At 32.8% G+C, this 19422-nt stretch overlaps 1 protein-coding gene across 2 annotated transcripts in view; it reads left to right on the plus strand.

The window, feature by feature from the left end:
• Positions 1 to 19422, plus strand: part of LOC108362117 (uncharacterized) — a 160456-nt gene that overhangs the window by 101994 nt on the left and 39040 nt on the right. The window lies entirely within an intron of this gene.

Here is a 19422-nt window from a genome sequence, read left to right on the forward strand (position 1 = left end):
AACCTGCCCTTTTTTGAAGCCGGTTGAAAATGTCTGAGTTCTTTGTAAATTTTATGTAAATAAAATGCAATTTATGAAACTTTAAAAAGTTTATTTATTTATTTCATACTGTACATAAAACTTGCATAAATCTATTTTAAAGAGCGAATTTTCAGTATTTTCTGACGATATATATTTAGAAGTATAAATCCTTTCCCCCCAAAAATATATTCCTGCGTGCGCCCCTGGCACTTAGTATTTATTATTTGTAAAAAATATATTTTTACTTTCAAAATGTTTGTAATTTTAAACATTTCATGTGTATATTTTAAACAACTCATGCTCAAAATCAAATCTTGAACATCTTGTGCGTATACTTGAACAGATTCTGGTTGAAAAATAAACACTTTTCAGTAGTAGTTTTACATGCACTTTTTAGAGTGTAGTATATATGTCAAATGTTTGAAAATTAGCTTGAACTAAGCTTTTTTAAGCACTTATCCTAACCCTTACAAGTTTTTCATCTTCGGCAACCGCCTATAAAATTGTCTGCATAAAATTTTCATAGAACATTTTAACCCCCTCAGTGCCTATTTGATTGACCTTTCATTGTATCATGACCTTTTAAGTGGGAGTTAGAGGGTTATCTACTACAAAAAAATTCCTCATTAAATTTTATTGCAGAAGTTTAAGGATAGAAATTTAATTAGTAGTCGATAACGATATCAAACAAAATGAGTGTGGTTGGTAGTATTTAGCATCTTAGCAGCATAGCCCAGTTACCTAATCAGCTCATGGAGCATCATTTTAAAACGATTTTCTTCTCAGATCCTTGAAATAGTCGATCATGTTTTTGCAATATCGGCGATTTCTTTGACTTTTTACATTATCGATAGTTGTTTCCTGTTTTCCGCCTTCTGTTGTTGCCCTCCTTTTGTTATTTGAAGTAATATGGATAGTTTTTTTTTTTATTTCCATATTTGAAGTACAGATGGAAAACTTCGCTCAAAGTTTTACGATATGAAAATTTTATCTAAAAACTTACGACTTCGACTTTTAAAGTGGCAGCTTCTATATTTGTTATGCTACACAGCGGACACTTACTTTCAGTATATACTGTGTTCAAAATCCATACTTATAAACCCGGCCCCCTCCCCGTACAAACGCCATTGTATTAATGTCTGCATTAAGTATAAGCTTGCTCGTACTCATAAACCATTGCATGCCTTTAGGCGTACGCAGTGTGTAATTATACGTAAATAATGCGTAGCAGTGCTTTAAATGGTGAAATGCGCCAAATGCCCTGTGGGGAAACGTACTAGTGTCGAACTGGTTTTAGAACCATGTCGGGTACACGTTGATTCTCTTTTGTATGCTATCAACTGGTGAATTTAACATTGCGTTGGCCTACGAAGTGTCGATGGCATATTCTTCATTCGACAGGTGGGATCTAGTTCGCTCTAAATTCCTTTTTGTATAGTTCCGACCAGTTCTAAAATCGACTAATGAAAAAAGTGACATGATTTTTTCAAAAAATTTAGTTTTTTGGTTTTTCCGTAGTAGCAATTTTAAATGATTTACAAAGTGAAGTGCAGAACGAAAACGAAAAGTTCGATCTTTTAGAAAACGATGCATTTTTAATTCTTTTTACTTCTTGCATCAAAATATAATTTTTTAGAAAAAGTTGACCTAGCAATTTTTCGCTTTTATCAAGCGATATCTAGTTATAAAGGTAAAATCCAAACTCGTGGGTATCTAGTTACTATCGGTCTGGATTGTTTTTGGCGATAGAGATCTAGTACTGAACTGATAATTTCGTTGACTAGTTCCGGGTTTCCCTGCAGGGTATGTACCATATATAAGTTCATCTAGTTAAGCTTTTCTAAAGCATGGAGTTCAACAGTTTCCATGTGAATTCAGGCGATGGTAAGTACTAAGTTATGTACTGCACCTATGCAAGTTAATTTTGAAATTCATTAGTATCTGACAATTTTACAAAACTGCAAATAATTTAACACTAAATCTAAAGCTAGACTTGAATATATATGTAATACATACATAAATCTGGAAGTAAAGCTTATGCGATTATATACACGTGGTTATTCTAAGGATATACATCCATACTTTATTTCATAGACTATTTTAAAAATTATAGATTTTTTGAATTTTTGCTTAAATAACGACAAATGATATTACGTCAATATACAGAAAACCCCTACAATTTGTTTCAATGCAAAAAAAAACATAAATACGTATTTCTTTTTGTCGAAAATTTAAATATGTATTAACACTTGCCAGCTAGCGGGAGGCTGATTTTTCCGACCGAGAGAGCAAACATCTATTCCGTACCTATCTTGGCGTTGAAGTCTGCAAGCACGATTTTGACGTCGTGGTGGGGGCATAGAAGAGATCCGTGGACGCCTCGTCCTTCTCTTCCGTTGATGTTGAAGAATATTGGTTTGATGCGGATTGTGGTTTGAGCCCACCCAGCGGGGTCAATGACAGTACTCGGCGATGGAGTGTCTTCCCCAAAAAAAAAAAAAAATTCCACACCGAATTTTGCGCTGCTTTACGTGGACGTCGCAAAATCCTACGCTTTTCATGCATTGGCTCGTCCAGCAAGGGCGTCCCCTCCAAGGCTCAATTAAACATTTTATTGGGAGGCCTTTTTACGTGGCGGGGCTCAAGCCCAGCGCACGTGAGGGTCTTTGCTTTCTTAAATTTTACTAGCTATCAAATGTATATTTTGTCAATACCCAGAGGATAGGTGGATAATAATATCCGGACGTCACACAGTGTTACGTGGAGACCACAAATGATATAAATGAAGATAACTAGTGTAATGAGATTTTAATGCGGATCGGTAGAAAATACTTCAATCAAAAGGCATCACAGAAATTTGATGGCTTCCCAACTCTCCGAAGCCATTCTCAAACGAAAAATGACACTGAAGATGGCACAACGCCGAAACCGGTTTGTCTCCAAACCAAATTTGACAAGGGATGACGGAAAATTGTTCCACATTACATCACTTAGTATGAACATTGGAACAATAAAATTATTCAAACCGTAATGTATTTTGAAACGGAATGTGCATTGAAAAGAGCCTATTTACAAGCTTTTATTTATTTACTTTCCTTACCTGTATAAATAAGGGAATTCTGCTTAACTGTCAACAACCATTAATATGGCGGTTTTTACGTAGTGGAATAAGAAAAAATATGAGACTTCAAATATTTTTTAATTACACTTTCAAATTATATTCAGATAACTGCTATTATATTTCAACTACAGTTCACAAGTTATTAGTTCATGGCTGCGAAATTATACAATATTTTACCCTTCCCATAGAAGAGTCCTCCCCGAGATGCTTTAGAAGCAAGACATATGGAGTTTAGGAAACTCCGCTTGGATAACACCAGAAATTTTTCCGAAAAACTGGCAATAAGGACATTTTTTTGCACTTAATTTTATCTTTCGATCCTATCTCTGTGTAACGAAAATTATGAAGCAAAAAAGAGAAGCATGACAACGATAGTAACCCCTTTGTAGTAATATTTGTTGTCGCATACAAATAAATGAAAATGATAATGTACTAAATAATGTACTGCTGCGCTGGTTTTCAGAAATCAGTAAGAATTTTGTTGATATCAACCGTTTGCTGGTTGTTTTCGGCTAAAGTCAGACAGCAGTGAAAACTTTGACTAATTTCGAAATAGCTTGTGAATAACTCTAACTTGAGAGCCCCTTCCATATGTATTTAATTATGTTGTATACTCGTACATATGTATACTAAATTACAGATGTTTTTCTAACAAAAAAGACTTGACTGTCATATACTTATACTGTGAGACGTTATGAATAGATATATTTATGCTCAAAAAACTTTGCAATTTTAAGCTGAATGTGTAAATAGTATTTTCAAACTCATTTCAGTTTCAAATCTCTCTCAAATCGTCTTATCCTAGCTTGTTATACAACCATCCTCATTGCTGATCTGCCATTGAATTTCATTCAACTAAAGCAAAACCAGCAGACTTCTACCGGCTTAACCTACTAACCTCATTACTATTCGAATTTTCAACACACACACTTGCCACCATCTCATTGTGATTAATTGCTTTTTTTTTTCGCTGAGCTTTTTTTACTCAAATATTTGCTTTATTTTGAAAGTGTTGAAAACCATGGCCAAATTGCCACACACATGCATACAAACATATGCTTGTATGCATGCGAATACATATACGTACATACATACATACTACATATATTTGGCAATTTATAACTCGTCAAACTTTTGTGTGGGCGCCTTGATTTGTGTATTTTATATACATATGTATGAAACGTTAGGTATACGAATCAATAATGAAAGAAAAAATTGAGTGAAATGAAATGAAAAATATGGCTGCGAAGGTAAGAAGTATTTACCTTGTACATATGTACGTACATATTGATACATTGGAATGCAAATATTTTACAGCAAGTACATACATAAGTACTTATCAGTAATGAAGCTTTGGGAAAATATCCGGAATAAACAATTTGTTGATTCAAGCTACGGTAGTTATCTTGATTTTGTTTGAAACTACATATGTACATACTTATGAATGATGGAAAACATTAAATAGTGACATTAAATACTCGCATGCGAGTATTTTGCCATATAATTTATATACAATCTGAGGAAGGTGGCTCTATTCTGTCCTATAATTTTACTATTTCTATTGTCATAACCAAATTGTAGTTCTACATCTCTAAGAATTACAATTCTCCCATAAGCATTATCGTGCAGGCTCTGTAGAAAAATGATAGTCCTCATTTGTTATCCAGCAACAGCGAAGTTAGTCAATCGATTGCTGCATATTTAAGGTCGTGCTTTGAAAGCCAAATTTTTAGTTTTCGTGCGGTACACTCCATACCTTTCAGCATATATTCGATCACATAATTTATAGTTTGAGGGATTGAGATCTAGTTATATCGCCTAATCGATGATTCCTCTTATATGGAAACCGCATTGTGAATATAATTTTAGTTTTTTTCTTCGGAGCTGGAGGGCACAGTTTTGTTGAAAGATGAATGATTTTTTTATTTTTTTTTCAAATAACCCTGCAAACCATTTTTTAGTATTCTGCATTGTAGAGAAATTTTAAAGAATTCGTTAAGATTTAATTCGATTTTTTGACGAATTTTCTAAAATGAAATAAATTACGCACACTTCCATTCTTTTACGAAATTTCGAAAGAAAATCTGTGAAGCAACCACTTCATATCATTTTCTTTGAAAATTCGTAAAAAAATCTTTACAGAAATGAGATACTCCTAACGATTTGCTTAAGATTTCGGAAACTTTGGTTTGTAGGGAATATGGTCCAACTCAACTTTTTATACCCGAGTGCACTTGCGCACAAGGGTTTATAGACATTGGTTTTAACAGCTTAGGGGAATCGAGATATGCACGTAGAAATAATAATTATCGCAAGGAGAGGTGAGGTGAGGTGAGGTCACCGTTAGGCTGGCGATACTACCAAAATGATTTCAAAACCAATAACACCATTGGAATAGTATTTTTCTGTAGTTGAGAAAAATGTTTCTTGGTTTCAACATAGGTTGAAAATTATGCCCAAAATCGTCGAATAAAATGTCCGTATTCGTTCTCACATTTTATTTGACTTCGTATTTGAAATGCCACTTGTAATAAAGATAAATGCGAAGAGTTATCGAAATTTATCGAATCATCCAAGCTTATTGTTATCGACATTTATCGAGTTGACCATGTTTATTGAGTTGTATTTATATACAAACAAAATTAGTTTTCGAAGTTGGTGAAGTTAATGAAATTTATCGGATTTTATCGCATTCGCTAACGAAATTTATCGAATTATCTTAATGCATCGAATTTTCTCAACTTATCGATGTTCATTGATTTACTGAAATTCGTCGGTTAATCGAAGGTTTTGGAATTTAGAAAATATATCGAGTTATCGAAATTTCAAGGTTCTATGTATATGTAAGTTTATCGAGTTATCACTGTTTATCGAATTTTTGTCGCGTAAACAGAGTGTTACGAGTTATCGAAATTTGTCGATAGCTTTGGAAAAATATGAAGCTGTCAATATTAATAGTTATCGAAATTTATAGAGGTATCCAAAGTTTATCGAATTATCGATTTATGTATATTTATTACTAATTATGCACCCTTTATATTCGCCTGCATGGAAATTTTGCGTATAATATTTAGTGCTATATACCAGGGTTGTTGCGAATATTCGCATTCGCATTCGCAACCGCGGAGCTTCCGCATTAATTTTAACATTCGCATTCCCAAAATCAATGCGGATCTTTTGCGAATGCGAATATTGAAGGGACCGAAAATTCCAGTTATTTTTTTACGAGTTAAACTTGGCCAAATATTTTTTATTCCGAAATAAAAGTACTTTCCGGATAATAAACTAACCGGTTATCCAAATAAAACAAGTTTGGTATCCAATATTTCAATAAAAAATATTAATTAATTACCATAGAACAAACATTGGGACAGGTTGGGAAGAATTCTTGCGAAAAAAACGGTGTTTAAACAANGAAATAAAAGTACTTTCCGGATAATAAACTAACCGGTTATCCAAATAAAACAAGTTTGGTATCCAATATTTCAATAAAAAATATTAATTAATTACCATAGAACAAACATTGGGTCAGGTTGGGAAGAATTCTTTCGAAAAAAGCGGTGTTTAAACATCGATACAATTCTCAAAAAGTAATTAATGCACCGCAATAAAAATAAATAAATGTAACTGAAAGTCCTCTCAACTGGTGCAGTGTCAATCGAAAAGAATTTACAATTTTGCCAAAGTTTCAAGTTTTTCAATACAAATACAAATCTTCGGGTGAATTTTTTTTCGGGGAAAACTCAGGATAAGGCAGATTATTAAAAATTATTAACCTTTTCATTTTTTATTTACCTAACTCACCTAATTTACCCACCTAAATTATTTCTTAAAAATACATGATATCCGCATTCGCATTCGCATCCGCGGATGTCAAAAATTCCACATTCGCAACATCCCTACTATATACATACATACGGAAAAAAGCTAAAATCCCAGCAGGGGCCTATTTTTCCGAAAATAATCCTACAATATCAGTAGGGCGCTCCTGACAAGCACACAGCTGTTGGGCGGGCTGACTATGCGTTGATGCATTTACATAGTTAGAATGACAAATCCATTCAGCGAGTGTCATATGGTCTATCGCGGTTCAGTGTGGGGTGGCCAATTCATAGAGTAAACTCAGGTATATACCTATGTATGTATGTAGCTCAATGTCTTTATTACTATGAAGCAAACACACACACACATTAATAAGTATATATACAGTACAGTACAGTAGTAAGTTCACATATTGCATTCCAATATGCTGAACAAGTCAACACATGACCAACACAGCAAGCAATTAAAAGCACTGAAATGTTTGCTTCTCGTTATACACATACAGCGCTGGTGATGGCTTTTTTTTTTGTCAAAAAAACCGAGATCATAAAACAAAGTCCACCGAGTTTGCAAACAACAGNATGTTTGCTTCTCGTTATACACATACAGCGCTGGTGATGGCTTTTTTTTTGTCAAAAAAACCGAGATCATAAAACAAAGTCCACCGAGTTTGCAAACAACAGCCAGAATAATGGTGAAAAGTTGTTTTAAAAAAATGTGCAGTAGTGCGAAATTGAATTGAAGCATGACAATAACGTTGCAAGCAACAACAATAATCACAAAACAGCGGGATGGCAACTTCGACCGTAGCAACGTAGGGCAACAAACATATTTATGAATTTCCATTAGGGTGGTTCGAAGTTTTCTTGCCAACTGAGAAATATCGTAAATGTTTATGTTTAACGATTTTATAGCAGACTTGAAAGCGCCATTTTGAAAAAAAGGAACCAATATGAAATATCGTTCTCGAGATAGAGAAAAGATAGAGAAATAAATGAAAATTCGGAAAAAATAATATCCTGGGATAAAGAAACTGCATTGAACTTTAAAATGGCCTTCAAATATACGAAGAAGATTGTACATTTTTTGCTTTTTTTCCGAAACTCTGATGCAATGAACTTTTGCAAAGTTTGGAACACATATTTTTGCTGCTCTTTCTTCCATGGATTCCATATCCATGGTAGCCAGAACCGAAAAACGCATTTTAAAACTTTTTTTTTTTAATTCATTACCAGCCTTTTTTTTGGGGTAAAAAATAGCTAACAAATTAAAAAGTGTGCATTTGAAAGTCATTTTAAATATCTGATTGGACGAAAAACTACCTTCACGTCAAAACCGGTCAGAGAACGTAAAAGTTTTGATCTTTTTTCTTTCTTTTTTTTTGACCGAACTTGAACCTTGGAAAAAAACTTAAATGCATATTTTGCATGTACCGCAACGGTTACAACTTTTATTAAAAAATCGCTTTTTAACAAATATTTTTTACTTTTATTTAATAACACCTTAATAACAATTATTTCTGATTTCTATTTTATAAATCCAAAATAACAATTATTTTTGATTTTTATCTAAATAATCTGCAAATAAGAGTTATTTTTATTTTTAAATTAAATGTCTTCGATAACAGTTCTGGAAGACTTTTATTTATAAAAGTCATAAATGAAAATCCGTTAACGACTTTACTTTTAAAAGTCAACAATATAAATCAGTCACTGACTTTTATGTTTTAAAGCGTACTTATAAAAGTCATTTGCATAAGTCTTCAATAACTTTTGTTCTCCAACACCTTCTTAACTGCGAAAAATGGTAATGACTTTTATACGTATGACTTACAAAATGAAAGTCGGTGACTGATTTATATTGATGACTCTTAAAAGTAAAAGTCACTGACTGATTTTTATTGATTCGATAACTGTTATCTAAGACATATAATATACAAATCAAAGATAACTTTTATTTGCAGATTATTAAGGTAAAAATCAAAAGTATTTGTCATTTTGGATTTATAAAATCAAAATCGAAAATAGTTTTTATTTTTTTTTTTAATTCTGCAAAACAATTTATTTTCAAATTTGATTCTCGGTGAAAAAATAAATCGATTGGTATGTATCACTTAGTTGCAGAACATTTCCTTCATAGTGAATTTTTCAACGACAATTTTCATCAATACCTGTTATGTTCGGCCCCTGATTTTTTGGTTTTTGTGATTATAAAAATAGATTTCTTGACACAAGAACGGCAAAAACATGTACTTATTAGAAGCTTTCTAAAAATTACATTGCAGACTAGCTTTCTAAAAATTACATTCAGACCAAAACAAGAATAAAATTAAAACTTTTTTATCTGAAGGACATTTTAAAGATCAAGGTAATTCTTCCATCCAACGATACTATTTTTACTGAATTCACCATCTCAAAATGTTTAAAATACCGTTACATCTATTTCACGCGTTCTAGAGATATCTGCTTTTGAGTTTTTTTTTTCGCACGATTAAATATTAACCGATTACAAAAAATAAAATAAAGGGTATCCATAGTTTCGGAATATTTCATTTGGGGTTATGACACCGAAAAAATTCCAAAAATTTTACGTTCCGCCTATTTTTGGTCCACCCTAATGCACATGCATACATACATACATACACATGTTTATTAAAAGCCAAAATATGTGAGGGAAAGAAATCATTCGCTTGTGACCAATCCGCGTGTGAGAGACTGGCTGAAGTGTGCAGTGAAAATGAGACAAAAAAAATATTTCATACCTAGATGGCTTCACTATAGAAGTAGCGCTGTTTTTACACTTTTGACATACATACATACGTTGTACATATGCACGTAAATATGTATTTATACAGCATTTTTTCTGGTTTCTCACGCCCACGCGCTGTATCAATACATTGCTATTTTTTGCAAATATTCTCTGAAAGGTCTCCATCTAACTATTAATTGGCAACTCAATCAATCTAGTGTGAATTGCTGCGCATGCAAACTGTTACAAAATATTGCAATTTCATAAAAAAAAGTATACAAACAAATTGAATGGAATCATAACAAATATGTGTTTGTGATGTGGAGCGTGCCATGCATGCGCATGTATGAACAATTATATGCGTGAGCACGTGTATATGTATATGTACACAGGGCCGTAGCCAGGACTTTTTTTCGGGGGGGTTCTGGCAAAATTTTTTTTTTCCCACTTTTATTTCAACATATTTTGATTAAACGAAAAATACTGATAAAAATTAAATATTTCACACAAACAACAAAAAATATAATCGATAATCGCATGAGGCTATCGCCTGAAAATTTTAAAATGTACTTAGCGGCATTGTGCTACTATTATAGCACGGCCGAGTAATCATAGCCAACTTATGTACAGTAGACTGCATCACTGCCCATAAAAAAAGCGGTACTGTTTTTCCACTGGAATTATAAAATCTATGTATTATAATTTTAAGACTTCCACCAAATACAGTTTTTTTTTAATTTTTTGAAAAAATTAACGCAGATGACTGAGTAGTTTAAGCTTAAAAAGTTTTCATAAAAATATAAAAAAAAAATTCTACGGAATCATAATAATGAGATTTTTGATGCTGTTTTTGCACTTTTTTCAAAGCCTGGTTTAAGAAAAACTTAAATAACTCAGCTTATCATTTAGACTTATGAGGTATCATTTAATACCTTTTAATTTCTTTGCGAATAAGCTCACTCAGAACACAGATTAAGATTAAAATAACTGATCATTATCATGCAGAAAACTACTCATATGATACGCGAAGGCATTTTTTGTTAACGTCATCAAATCTGCACCGCTCTTTCGAAAAGGGTTGCCGCTTAGAAGAAAATTAAATTCAAATTAATTGGTAATAAATGTTATCATATCAGCACCGATCATTCGATTTTCAAAGTGAGGTGTCAAATTATATGGTTTTTCAAAAGTAGTTTACACTTGTTAAAAAACTAAACTCAAATATTTTAATAAGTTAATCCAATTATTGCAATATCCATCGAAATGTTTTTGAAGAGGCTTTATTTCATAGGAGGGTTGCCACATTTCTTTTTTAATGAAGTTCAATTTAAACTAAGGCAGATAGGTAATTGAGATTTTTATCACAATTTGGCTGTCAGAAGAAGGTTATTTAGAAAAGTTTTAGTTTGAAAACATTTTGAAGAGGGTTTCCACCTGTTCGAAAAGCCGAATTCAATATAATTTTACACATGTTAAGTATGTGAAATACTTTAGTTTGAGCATTTAGAATATTTTTGGGTGTTTTAAGAATTTAAAAACTTTAATTCAAATTAGTTAATAAGTTAAATGAATCATTAAATATGATATCAATCGAAATGGGTTTGGAAGGGCTTTTTTTCTGAACTATGGAAGGGTTGCCACGTATTTGAAAAATCAAATTCAACTTAGTGCGCCAATAATTGAAATTCGTATATGAGTTTCAAAAAAAAAGATAAATTTAAAAATATTTTTGGAAAGGGTTGCCACCTGTTTGAAAAGTCGACTTTAGTTAACAAGATACATATGTCTATTATATATTTAAATATTAGTGTCAAACTAAAGAGTCTTATGGCTGCTTTAGTTTGAAAATACTTTTAAAAAGCTTTTTTTTTTTTGTTGAAAGTCATCAGATCTACAGCGATGCTTTGAATTTGAAAAGTGGGATGTAAAATTAATGAGCTTGGCTTGTAGATGTGAAATGACGTTTTATTTTTTTAACTTTTTTATCCATACAGGGTGATTGGAATCAGAGAAATCTCACCACACTTGAGTTTTCTTCACTCAGAAATGACTGGACGGATTTAGGTAGACGAAATTTTCAATATTTTTTAGGTTTTTGAAGAGGGTAGACATCTGTTTAAATTTTGTCGTTTTAACGCCATGCTGGTTCACTAGAAATATGGGTAATAAGTAGAGGAAGAAGAAGTCTCACTTCAGTTGCGCATGGGATCTTCACACAATTTTTGTATGCGGTGGGGATGGTATTCCCCCATGTGTCGTAAGAAATGGTATGGAAAAGCTATATAAGACATTAATATACCTCTTCAAGGCCTGCTTTGTACAAACTGTAGCCTTACGTGTTTGCTTGGCTAGTTAAGCAGCTTTCCACTCCACTCTCACTCTCTGCACTCTCCTGCAACCGTATACATAACCAGATAAATTATTCAAAAGTAGTTAAAGAATTAACCAAATTTCATTGGCAAAATACAGCGCGCTTTTGCGTCGTTGTATGAATATATCTTGCTAAAATTGTCTAAGGATACCTTAAACCTAAAATTGTGCAACATATATTTACCGAAATTTTCTTTGAAAATTAAATTGCTGTACTTCCTCATATCTCAAGTATTTATTTCGTCGTCAAACCAGGCACATATATGTATATAGTTTTTCCTTTATACATATGTACATTCATTGCTGCTCTATCCGTTGTACGTGGCGTATGAGTAACATTTTTTGTGTCTTCCTCAATTATTTAAACGCACTAAATCTGTTGCACTTTTTTCGCCCCTTAGCACAGTTTTTCCTGCTCTTTCTTCTGCTGCTGTTGCCCTCGCTTTTAATTTACTTACGCTCATAAAATTATTAAGCTCCATTCAATATTCAGCAGATTGTAGGAAACACGCTGTGTGTGTGTGTGTGTGTGTAACGGCGGCAACTAATTGCCCGAATTCACAGCGCGCCAATGCGTCATTTAACCCACAATCATAAAGATTTTATATCTAGTATAAAATTTTTTAGTGATACTCGCAATACTTTTTTCACATCGGAGGTAAAAGTTGGAAAATTCGTTGCGATTAAGTAAAATGTTATTTAAAACATGAAAATGAAATTTATTCAAAAGAATTTGATTACTCCTTAAATGAAAGCTTGTTCATAAATTTTTCTCTGGAAAAGTCCACTCGCATCATGACCCCAGTTCGCATTGTCGGAGTTATTCTTTATGTTATATTGGATGTAATAAAGCTGGGAAATCCTTTGAGACACAAAAATTTAGCTTGTCCGTTTTTAGTACATTTAAAGCAAAAAAGTCGCTATCTTATAGTTCATTTTCACCAAGCTTTAACTGCAATTTATAACTATTGCAAAAAAGATATTTCAACTCAAAGGGAGTAATTGTTTGTATTAAGTACACACAACGTAAAGTAAAACAGCAAAAAGAAAAAAAGAAACATTGCCGATGAGCCCTGTTAAAATTCTCGGAACTTACCTCAGCAATTAATTGCAGTTAAGCTTTTAAGGGAAATGGGCTGTTAGTGAGACCCAAACAAACTGAGAAAAATGGTATTTTATCGCCACTTTCCTTCAGACTTATATTAGGTTTTTGGACCCAGGGATTTTGCTCATTGATTAATCCACGGAACTTTCAAGAAGAACTTGGTTCTCAATGTTACCGAAATTTATCGAATATCCGAGGTTCCGAGTTATCGAATTTTTTCGAGTTATCACAGCGTATTCAACTATTCAACTTCATCAACGTTTTTTGTGTTGTTGAAATTTATAGACATAAAAAATTAGTTGTCGAGATTTACGGATAGTTATCGAGCTATAAAAATTTATGGGATTATAGAAATTTTCCAATTTATTGAAATTTATCAATTGATCGATATTTATTGAATTATCATTATTTATATAGCTAACGAAATTTGTCGAGTTATCGTAATAGATGGAGTTCTTTCAACTTATCAAGTTATCGATGTTTATCGATTTACTGAATTTTGCCAATTTATCAATCGAAGTTTTCGGAATTTTCAAAACGTATCAAGTTATCGCAATTTGAAGGTGATAATAAGTTTACTGAGTCATCACTGCTAATAAAATTTTATCATGTTACCAGAGTGAAACGAGCTCTCGCATTGTTTCGATAGCTTTCGAAAAATATGTGGCTATCAAATCTAACCGAGTTATCGAAATTTCTAGAGTTATCGATTTATATCGAGATATATATAATTTGGAGTTATCCAAATTTAGCGAGACCTCAAAATGCACAGTTATCGAAATTTATCGAGAATTATCGAAATTAGTCGAATTCATTGAATTATCGATACGTACCAAATTATCGAAATTTATAGACAAACTGGAATGTATCGGAGCAGGAGATTTTCCGATGTGCTAACCACTCCAAGGGTTTTCAAAAAACTAGAAAAACGGTCGAATTTCGAAAATAAATTCCGTCTGAGAAAAATAATTTGCCCGAATCTCCTTAAAAAAAGTTTCTGGATCGCATCATTGCTCTTTAGGAAGCAGGCTGACTTTATATTGGATATTAGTCTTACATTCTCCCAAATAGTTTCCTATGTCCATAAGTAAGCCCCATCGTCTTGCCACAGTGCGTAAGAATGCAGCCGACACATCGGATAAGGGGTCAAGGAAACCAGTAGACAACATTGTAGCCAGCCAGCGAACTTCATCAACAAATGGTGTGCAGTCGACAAGTGCGTCAACGTATCGAGGATATTTAATTATCTCTAAGCCCGTCATCATTAATATAAACGGCTACTCTAAAGTCTAAAATCTCCATAGAAATACTTGGCTCTTTAAACATTTTAAAAATCACAACATCGAAGAACTCTGCACTCAAATAAATACACAATATCATGTTGCCATTAATCTTCATTATCACTCGGTCCACTGCATTGTCTTCATTTCAAATGCAAATTTTTCGCCATCGCACGCGTCTGTATGAATAACTCTTGAACACTGCAAAAATGTGACATGAATAAGCAAAAAAAAATGAATAAAACATTTCCGCAAAAATCAACACTACATTTATCAACACTGCATATTTTTCTTACCGCAGACATTCACGCGATGTGATATGCCAGAATTGCATAAATAGACATTCATACATGCATACGCGTACTTAGCGCATGAAAAAGCCAACATATATACATATGAATGCATATATGTATGTATGTAAATAGGTATATGAATATCGTTGCAATTTTAAGTACGTACGTGTGAACAATACATACGTACATATATATGTACATATATATATGCGTCTATATGCCAGCAATGCAAATGGCATAGTTAAGCGGAACGCATACTTTATGGTTCGGAAAATTCATATTTTTCCCTACCATATCTGCACAATGCAATTTATCAGCAATATTCAAGTATTTATTATTACTGTTATATACTTATACTTGTATGGTTTATTGTTGTGCTTATATTCACAACAGCAGCTGCGTTATTTTATAACAGTGCTAAATTTATTTATTTCGTGGAAATAGTTTTTGCTTTAAATACTGATTTCTATGGAAAGTGAAGAAAAATGCCGTGATATTTATGTAGTTAAAAGCGGTACCGAATTTTCCTAAAATCGGAGAGAAAATATTTCACCCTACTGCAAAGAATAACAAAAAATCCCTACCGGATTTGAAGCAACTATAGACTATAGCATGTAGAGTATAAGCAAAGCCTTCTTCCAAGTTTGTGTGAATAAGTCGTCTAGATCTAACTGGCTTTGGTAGGCCCCCTATGGGGGCTTCCGATACCCAGCCCCCCGGAAATTAGACTGGGTTTTAAAAGGAAGTCGCACGCAAATACCGTTGTCATAAAACCGATTGTTCAGGTATGAACTTTTACTTTAAAACTCCTTCATTTAAACTGAAAAATTCTGTTAGTCGCTGAAGTGTGGTGGCTGGTAGTGTGCGCTACCATTCCGCAAGGCCTGGATTCAAGCCTGAACCCAACATCAAAAAATAAGAAAAAAAAAATTGTTTCTCTTAGCGGTCGTCCCTCGGCAGGCAATGGCAAATCTACGAGCGTATTCTGCCATTAAAAACAGCTTCTCATAAAAATACAAACGCCGTTTTGAGTCGGCGCAAAACTGTAGGTCCCTCCATCAACAACATCAAGGCGCATGGCACAAATAGAAGGAAAAGCTGGGGCAAACACTAACATATGTCGTCACCCTATTGCCAGAAGCATTAATGTGCAAATATATCAGTTTTGAGGTATTAGGTTGACTTGATTAACCTTTAGATGTTCTACACTCTAAAAGTGCATGTAAAAGTACTACTGAAGAGTGTTTATTTTCCAACCATAATCTGTGCAAATATGCGCACACAAGTTGTACAAGATTTGATTTTGAACATGTGTGGTTTGAAATATACACATGAAATGTTTAAAATTACAAAAATTTTGAAAGTAAAAATATATTTTTTTTTCAAATAATAAATATTAAGTGCTCATATTTACGCAATTTCAAAAACCTTGTGTGTAATTTTCCTCTACGTGACAAATTTGGTATGTAAAAGTAAACAGACAGTGTTTAATTTCGCACACATTAAGAGAGGAATCTGGTTACCTATCTTAATATGCGCAAATTTAAACAAACAATTTTTAGAGTGCATGTTATACCAAAACCCAGAATACCATACGTACACGGAAAGCATATATTTTACAATTTCAATTGCACTAATTTGGGGTTAGGTCTCGTGAAAAAAAAACTTTTAAACTTGATTGCCAAAATTTTTGTTTTTACACATTCGTGTTTCTGGCATACGGGCGACAATGTGTAAGCGTCAATCTATTATTATTCTATTATTCCTTATGCACTTATTCATGTATATATTAATTTTAGAATGATTTTCGAGTGTGCCAATAAAAATAAAACAGTCATCTTTTACTAAATGTAATTTTTTTTCATCTGGTGGCACACTAGTTTTATCTAGTAGTCTAGATTCTTTCGTTTTAGCACGAAGAACATTTTCACCTTTTAAGTTTAACAGTTGAAAAGTGTCTATATTTGCTAAAAATAAAATTTTAAAATTAAAAAAAAAAATTAGAAAATAGCTGCGACATGTTGCCATTTTTTCAATTTGGTGGCACACTCTTGAAACTTCACAGATATGCATGTTGTATTTGATGCCAACGTACATTGCCTCTCATATGAACATTCTATATGAAAACTTCCCAAAGTTATTAAAAAAACAAAAAACAATTATGATTTTTCCGAGTGACAATGAAAAAATTAGTAATTTCGGTGCTTTTTCGGCAGCAATGAGTCGTCATATGAAAATGCGCAAAGATTTTCTGTATAAAAAATGGGCAGGAAAGAATGTTAATCATACGCCATGTATACACGAGTAAAACACGTTTCTGCTCATATTTCGGAAAAAAAAAAAATCTTTGCAAATTTTAATTTGCCGGATTCATTCCTTTCTTATTTATCCATCGATTTTTTTCATTGGCAGCGTTATTTTTTTGTAAATGAACAGGCTTTCATAAAAAATAAAAAAAAATTACAAAAAAAAATCGTTATCCCCTTTTAAAGTTTGACTTCTTTTAACTTTTTGATTAAAAAAAACAAAAGATCTGGAATGAATAATTAATTACACAGAAATTGTGACACATAGAAATTGGATAGTGGCATCCGGCAAAAAAAATAGAAAATTAAAAATTTTGTTCCAGTGTGATAGACAACTTCCACTGGAAAATTGCATAAATTATCTTATTATTATTACAATTTTCCGGCTAATAATAGCAAATGCTTAGATTTCAATTGAGAAAATATTCCATCTATTTATTACCGCTAAATACGCCCATAAGTAGGCTACCATAATATTTGACATCTCATGTGAATATTTTACTTCTACAAATATCTTTGGCTTCTTAAGTATTTCATTAATAACTATTCTGTACAATACAGTAATAAATTCAGCCCATGGCAAATAAAATTGATAAATATTTAAGCTTTATTGCCATATTATGACAAAAGTCAATGGAAAATCCATTAACAGTGATATTACTACTAACCAACAAATGTACTCATGTACTATGTGCATAAATATGTGCGAACAAAGCACATGCACCCGACTATATGCTCGTAAAGCAAACAAATCATTATAAAGATTACATAATCAGCAGAAAGTCAAGAACTTGCACGCACACATACATAAATAGTCAAGCACATTAGCGAATAACTGCATACAGTAGCGGTCAAAAATGGATGAATGGTGCCGCGTTTTTAATATTTACAATGTTTTTCAAGCTTAAATTTTTTTGATATTTTTTTTATAAAAATATGGCTCTTGCTTTAACAAAAATTGTGTAAATTTTTATCTAAATTTCGAGCTTTTTAACCAGATCTTTTAGAAATTTTTTTGGGAACGCAGTTAACAAGGTTTTAAAATTCTAGTAAAATAAGTGCAAGTTTTGAGCGGATAAAAAATCGCATTGATTTTTAGTATATATTTTTTTTTACAGCGTTTTGCACTTTTTTCCATATAAATATGAATTTCTTATGGAAGAATATGCGCAAGAACGTTTTCCAAAATAAAAATAAAATAGTCAGCGCCAGTTTTCCTAAATATCGAAATTTATATGAAAACAAAAAACCGTAACAGCCATCAGCGAAAAAAAAATTATTAAAAATCAATAACTTGCAGTTATTTTACTTGAATTTTATACCCAAAAAATGTCTAAAGATTCCGGTTAAAAAGCTCGGTAATTAGATAAAAATTTGTGGAATTTTTCCAAGTACTGTATAAAGTTTGAAAGTGTGATTTTTGACCGCCACTGTATATACATAGGTGTGTGTAAGTATTTCGATGAGTAGACGCCATGCTGAGCAATGCGTGGAAACGACAAAATCAATTGAGTCATTAGGCGCAGGCATAAGCACTATAGATGGTAGTAAATGGAAGACATAAAGGAAAGCCAAAGTGATGCTTTTCAGCTATTAGCTAATACATACTTATATACGAGTAGTACGAGAGATGAAAAGCATTGAAGGCAATCGCAAGTGACAAAAAGCAGTGTGCAGAAATTTTTAATTCTATTTACTTTACTATATACTATAACTCAGCTCGTCGTTCTTATTGAATATCAGCAAATACATAAATATAGCATACTTTGAGGCGCGCAACCTATGTATTTCATTTCAACTATATAAGCTAATAAGCCGGCAATATTATGCGGTGTTCATATGAGGCGATTTTACAGGCAACTTTTAGCTGAAAGCAACAACCGCCTGGTGTGAACGGCCTTTCAACTAATGGCTTCCAATGAAGTTGGGGTGCAGCCATATTTTGATTCAAGTAATCGCCTCTAAAATTGCCAGGAAAATCGCCTAATGTGAACACCGTTTTAGTTTAGCAAAATAAAAAAATAGAAATTGTCAAAATTTGTTTATGTCATTGATGTATTAAAAGCGATCTGACTTTGATTGTGTCATGATTAGGGGCAGCTTAAGTAATCGAAGGCTACGTCATTGCGTACGACCATTTTCTCCGCCATCCAAACACAAATTACCGACAACCACCAGCCAAGCCTAATTTTGAGCTTTTTGCAAAGTGAGTAATCAGCGTAAAGCTTTGGGCTTCTTTCAGCATACGCGGATGGATGGAAGGAAGGAAGTACAAGTAAGCAAAAAGAAAAAAATAAAATAAACGCTGCTCAAGCAAAAAAGTCGGGCGTAATAGCCTACGGCCGGTCATCATTAT

The sequence above is a fragment of the Rhagoletis zephyria genome, unplaced genomic scaffold (genome assembly GCF_001687245.7).
Source record: "Rhagoletis zephyria isolate East Lansing unplaced genomic scaffold, Rhagoletis_zephyria_1.1 Rzeph_scaffold_00940, whole genome shotgun sequence".
NCBI classification, from domain to species: domain Eukaryota; kingdom Metazoa; phylum Arthropoda; class Insecta; order Diptera; family Tephritidae; genus Rhagoletis; species Rhagoletis zephyria.